Raw genomic sequence first — 6,662 nt, 5'->3', positions numbered from 1 at the left:
TCATGATTCTATATTTGTGGTAGTGGATAGATTCTCTAAGATGGCTCATTTCATACCGTGCCATAAGAGCGATGATGCTTCACACATTGCTTCATTGTTTTTCAGGGAAATTGTTCGCCTACATGGAGTACCGCAAAGCATTGTGTCGGATCGAGACGTCAAGTTCATGAGTTATCTTTGGAAGTCGCTCATGGCAAAGTTTGGAGTGAAGCTCTTATTCTCATCATCCTCGCACCCGCAAACGGACGGCCAAACGGAAGTGGTCAATCGAAGCCTCTCATCTCTCCTACGCATCCTAGTGAAGAAGAACTTGAAGTCATGGGAGGAGTGCCTTCCACACGCGGAGTTCGCCTACAACCGCGCAAAGCACTCGACAACATCAAGGAGTCCCTTCATGGTCGTCTACGGGTTTGAGCCGCTCACGGCACTCGACATACTACCACTTCCCCTTCATGAGCGGACGAACATGGACTTCGACAAGCGCACCACCGCCGTGAAGAAACTACATGAAGAAACAAGAGCTACCATTCAAGAACACGTGCTTCGTCAAGCTACCCGCCTCAACACCAACAAGAAAGAACGCATATTCCAAGAAGGAGACCTCGTTTGGATCCACCTACGGAAGGAAAGATTCCCTCATGAATGCAACTCGAAGCTCAAGCCAAGAGGAGATGGCCCCTTCAAGGTCCTCAAACGCATCAACAACAACGCTTACGTCATCGACATCCCCACCTCCAAGTACTTGGTGAGCAACACATTCAATGTGTCCGACCTATCACCCTATCATGGCGATGAGGAGAACATAGAGTCGAGGACGACTCTTTCCCAACGGGGGGGAGATGATACGGGGTGGCCTTCGGACACCGCCTCCGCAAGACCGACAAGCCCTCCTCGTGGTCCAATGACACGAGCTCGAGCCCAAGCATTACACCAAGAGGTGAATTCGTTCCTTTCTACATATGCATTTGATACCCCGTTGGATGGCTTGCTGCTTCATGCAAGTGCTCTATGTGTCATCAGGTACCAAGCTCACCAAGGGACTGAAGGAGAAGAAGGAACGCTGCTAACGCCCCAAGAAACTGAAGAAGAAGAAGAAGAAGGATCGACATCCAATGGAGAAGGTTGCCCAGGGCCGGCACTGCCGCCGCCATCAGGCCGGCACTGCCGCCCAGAGCACCCCGGCACTGCCGGCCGGACCAGCCCGGCACTGCCGGCCGAAGCACCCCAAGATCGCCGCCTCGAGCACCGGCATCGCCGGCCACGCCTGCATCGCCGCCTCTGGCTCCCGGCATCGCCGGCCTCCTCGGCGCCCCCTACATCTGGACCATCCATTTAAATCCTGTGGCTGTGTACTTTTCATAAATGACTAAGTTACCCCTCCTCAGATCTGGGCTCTATATATAGGGCGCCCCCAGCCATGAATTAGGGTTAGAGATAAACTAAGAAGAAACTTGAGCTTTGCTCTTACCCATATGGGAAACCCTAGATCTATGATCTTGTATCCACCCGGGCTCCTTATCGACGCGTGACGATCTCTTTGGTGACTTCTACCGTTTGTTGATCTTTTGCTTGCACTTCTACCTTTTGGTCTTTTGCTTGCACTTCTATCAACCTTCCGGTCTTTTCACCCTTCTAGATCTCGCGTGTTTCGATTTGTCGATCTCTTTGCGGGATTTCTACCGGAAGGTCTTTTCTCGCAACCTCTATCGAGTAGGTGTATCGGGCCTACGAGGGAAAACCGGTTTGTGTGCGTGTGTGTGTTGTATCCCCATGATTCCCCTCCGCGTTCGTCGTGTTCATCGTGTTCATCCACCTCCCCCACGAGATCCACCCAAATCCGTGAAGATCGGGCACATCCCGGGGCTTAGCCCTTATCAGTAAAGATATTCGTGTGAGGAAGTGACGAATTCTGGAGATTTTGAAGACAAGATGAAGGTTCACTGGAAGAAGGAATGAAAGTGCGAGAAGAAACCACAATACTTTAAAGGAAGGATCAATCAAAGCTCACGTTTATCCTCAATTAAGGAGTACTTTAACATGGAAGTACCATGAAGCTGAGAAAAATGGTGAATATGGAGTAGTAGAAGTGGAGCCATATTCATTATGGAAGAAGGGAATTCAAGTGAAGTCACTTACGATACTATCTTCATAGTGTCAACAAGTGGTTTTCTTGCAAAACAAAACCTGGACGTAGGAAAATAGACAAGTGAAGTCACAGTTGATATAATAAGACCGCAGCTAATATAGGATAAACATAAAGAGAAAGCATTTGAAGTGAGATAGATCTTAACTAAAACTATAGAAGTATCCGCAACTGGTAGGTATGTTGACTAGAAACATAAAATAGTTCACTGCTGGTATCAAATAAGCCACATCTGGTGCTAAATAGTCTGCAGCTGGTATTAGATAGTCCGCAGCTTGGACATTCCTTTACTCTAAAAGAAAGAGGGATTTCACAGCTGATAAACATTTAGTCGAAGTATTAATTTACATCGGATACCCACAATTGTGTGGATACACCGCAATAATTCTTCGTGAGACTCTAAAAAAGTATAAACTATAAGCCAGACCAATACCAATCTTCTAACCTTGGAGTTTAATGATTATGAGAAAGAAGCTTGAAGATCATTAGTAAACTCCAAGGGGGAGAGAGGAAGGCTAAAGGAGAAGCATTAATATATAATTTGAGTATGACAGACAAAGAAGAAGGTCCGCACTGAGAGGAAGTTCGATCTTATTTTCATAAGGTTGTTAGGAAGTACCCATATGTTAGTACTCTCAGTAGGATGTCAGACTAGAAGCCGCGAGGTTCATATCTCGAAGGAGTAAGGGTTAGACCCTAACTTGAGCGAGTAATTAATAATTACTCAGAAGTAAAGGAGTACAAGTAAGTCAATGATAATGAAGTTGGATGAAGAATGTGGTGACCCGGCATACCACTGCATGGTGTAGTATGCAAGTCTGATATAACACCAATGAAACACCGTTCCACTAATCTTATATCGCTCAGAGTGGTACAACAGAAACATATGCGGGTCCAAGGCATGTCTATAGAATTACAACATTGACTCTGTTACATAAGATCAGCACAACCTCATACTTTACAATGAGGTAAATCTGCAAATAAACTCCAGAAGAACGACTCGTAGTCTAATCCTATCACGAACTCTATTTGTAGAGTATTTGACTAGCTATAGGGGCTATAAATAGATTCTAGCTAAATAGGGGCTAGGTTTAGGAAGCTAGTTCCTTTCTATTGCTAATCTAGGTTTTCTCCTTGCTGGATGTGGTATCTGACTCCTCTGGCAGGTGATACGTCTCAAACGTATCTATAATTTCTTATGTTCCATGCTACTTTATTGATGATACTCACATGTTTTATACACACTTTATGTCATATTTATGCATTTTCCGGCACTAACCTATTGACAAGATGCCGAAGAGCCAGTTGCTGTTTTCTGCTATTTTTGGTTTCAGAAATCCTACAAATGAAATATTCTCGGAATTGGACGAAATCAACGCTCAGGGTCTTATTTTTCCACAAAGCTTCCAGAAGACCGAGGGGGATATGAAGTGGGGCGACGAGGCGCCGCCACACTAGGGCCGCGCGGCCAAGGATGGGGCCGTGCCGCCCTGGCGTGTGGGGCCCTCGCGCCACCTCTAAACCTACCCTTCCGCCTACTTAAAGCCTTCGTCGTGAAAACCCAGTACCGAGAGCCACGATACGGAAAACCTTCCAGAGACGCCGCCGCCGCCAATCCCATCTCGGGGGATTCAGGAGATCGCCTCCGGCACCCTGCCGGAGAGGGGAATCATCTCCCGGAGGACTCTTCATCACCATGATCGCCTCCGGATTGATGTGTGAGTAGTTCACCCCTGGACTATGGGTCCATAGCAGTAGCTAGATGGTTGTCTTCTCCTCATGTGCTATCATTGTTAGATCTTGTGAGGTGCCTATCATGATCAAGATCATCTATTTGTAATGCTACATGTTGTGTTTGTTGGGATCCGATGAATATGGAAAACTATGTTATGTTGATTATCAATCTATATATGTGTTGTTTATGATCTTGCATGCTCTCCGTTGCTAGTAGAGGCTCTGGCCAAGTTGATACTTGTAACTCCAAGAGGGAGTACTTATGCTCGATAGTGGGTTCATGCCTCCATTTAATCTGGGACAGTGACAGAAAGTTCTAAGGTCGTGGATGTGCTGTTGCCACTAGGGATAAAACATCAATGCTTTGTCTAAGGATATTTGTGTTGATTACATTACGTACCTTACTTAATGCAATTGTTTGTTGTTTGCAACTTAATACTGGAAGGGGTGTGGATGCTAACCTGAAGGTGGACTTTTTAGGCATAGATGCATGCTGAATAGCGGTCTATGTACTCTGTCGTAATGCCCAATTGAATTTCACACTACTCATCATGATATGTATGTGCATTGTTATGCCCTCTTTATTTGTCAATTGCCCAACTGTAATTTGTTCACCCAACATGCTATTTCTTATTGGAGAGACACCACTAGTGAACTGTGGACCCCGGTCCATTCTTTTACATATGAATACAATCTACTGCAAACATTGTTCTTTACTGTTCTTTGCAAACATCATCTTCCACACTATACATTTAATCCTTTGTTTACAGCAAGCCGGTGAGATTGACAACCTCACTGTTACGTTGGGGCAAAGTATTTTGATTGTGTTGTGCAGGTTCCACGTTGGCGCCGGAATCCCTGGTGTTGCGCCGCACTACACTCCGCCACCAACAACCTTCACGTGTTCCTTGACTCTTACTGGTTCGATAACCTTGGTTTCTTACTGAGGGAAAACTTGCTGCTATACGCATCACACCTTCCTCTTGGGGTTCCCAACGGACGTGTGCTTCACGCGTATCAAGCTCTTTTTCTGGCGCCGTTGTCGGGGAGATCAAGACACGCTGCAAGGGGAGTATTCCACTTCCAATCTCTTTACTTTGTTTTTGTCTTGCTTTACTTTATTTTATTTACTGCTTTGTTTGCTCATTATATCAAAAATACTAAAAAAATTAGTTACTTGTTTTACTTTAATTACTATCTTGCTTGCGTTCTCCATATTAAAAACACAAAAAATTAGTTACTCGCATTTACTTTATTTAGTTTGCTTTATTTACTATTGCTAAAATGGGTACTGATGACCCACAAGTATAGGGGGTGTATCGTAGTATTTTCGATAAGTAAGAATGTCGATCCCAACGAGGAGCAGAAGGTGTTGACAAGCAGTTTCGATGAAGGATTCACTGTAAATGCTCACAGACAAGTATTCAGGGGGTTTTGATGTAACAGTTGAATAAAGTACGAGTAAGTAAAGTGCGAGAGTAACAATTGCAGCGAGTGGCCCAATCCTTTTTAGCACAAAGGACAAGCCGGTTTGTTTACTTATAATGACTTAACGTTCTCGAGGACACACGGGATTTTAGTCTAGTACTTTTGCTACATACGGCTAAATAATCTTCATTGTTATGATAAGTGTTGTGTGGGTGAACCTATGCTAATGTACCGCCCTTCCTAGGACTAATACATACTTGTGATTATACCCCTTGCAAGCATCCGCAACTACAAGAAAGTAATTAAGAATAAATCTAACCACAGCCTTAAACTCTGAGATCCTGCTATCCCTCCTGCATCGATATACCAACGGGGGTTTAGGTTTCTGTCACTCCGGCAACCCCGCAATTGGCAAACGAGTACAAGATGCATTCCCCTAGGCCCATAAATGGTGAAGTGTCATGTAGTCGACGTTCACATGACACCACTAGAAGAATAACACCACAACTTAAATATCATACCATTGAATATTACTCAACCATAGTTCACTACTAACATTTAGACTTCACCCATGTCCTCAAGAACTAAACGAACTACTCGCGAGACATCATATGGAACATGATCAGAGGTGATATGATGATGAATAACAATCTGAACATAAACTTGGTTCAATGGTTTCACTCAATAGCATCAACAACAAGTAGAGATCGATACCGGGAGAGTTTCCCCTATCAAACAATCAAGATCAAACCCAAATTGCTACGGCGGTGACGGTGTCCAGCGGTGGAGACGGCGGTGATGATGGTGGAGATGATGATGATGGTGATGGAGATGATGTCCAGCTCGATGACGGTGACGATGGCGTCGATTTCCCCCTCCGGGAGGGAATTTCCCCGGCGGATTCCTGCCTGCCGGAGAGCTCTTTTCTCTCTGGTGTTCTCCGCCCCGCAGAGGCGGCTGTAACTCTTCGCGAGGTACCCTCTGTGGCTTAGGTTTTCGGGACGAAGGGTTTCGCGAAGAAAAGGAGGCGAAAGGGGCTGTGGGGCCCCCACACCACATGGTGGCGTGGCCAGGCCATGGGCTGCGCCGCCCTATGGTGTGGGCCCACCCTGGGTCCAGCTGGCTCCTCCTTCTGGCTTCCTTCGTCATCTTGAAAAATAGGATTTTTGGTATAATTTCCTTCCAGAGTTGATCTTCCGAAATATTGCGTTCTGACGGTGCTTTTTCCAGCAGAATCCTGGCTCCGGTGCTTGATCCTCCAATAATGATGAAACATGCAAAATAGATGAAATAACATAAGTATTGTGTCCCAATATGAAATATATCAATGAATAACAGCAAATTATGATATAAAATA

This window comes from Lolium perenne, chromosome 4 (assembly GCF_019359855.2).
Source record: "Lolium perenne isolate Kyuss_39 chromosome 4, Kyuss_2.0, whole genome shotgun sequence".
Taxonomy (NCBI): Eukaryota; Viridiplantae; Streptophyta; class Magnoliopsida; order Poales; family Poaceae; genus Lolium; species Lolium perenne.
Note: the sequence above shows the minus strand (reverse complement) of the source record.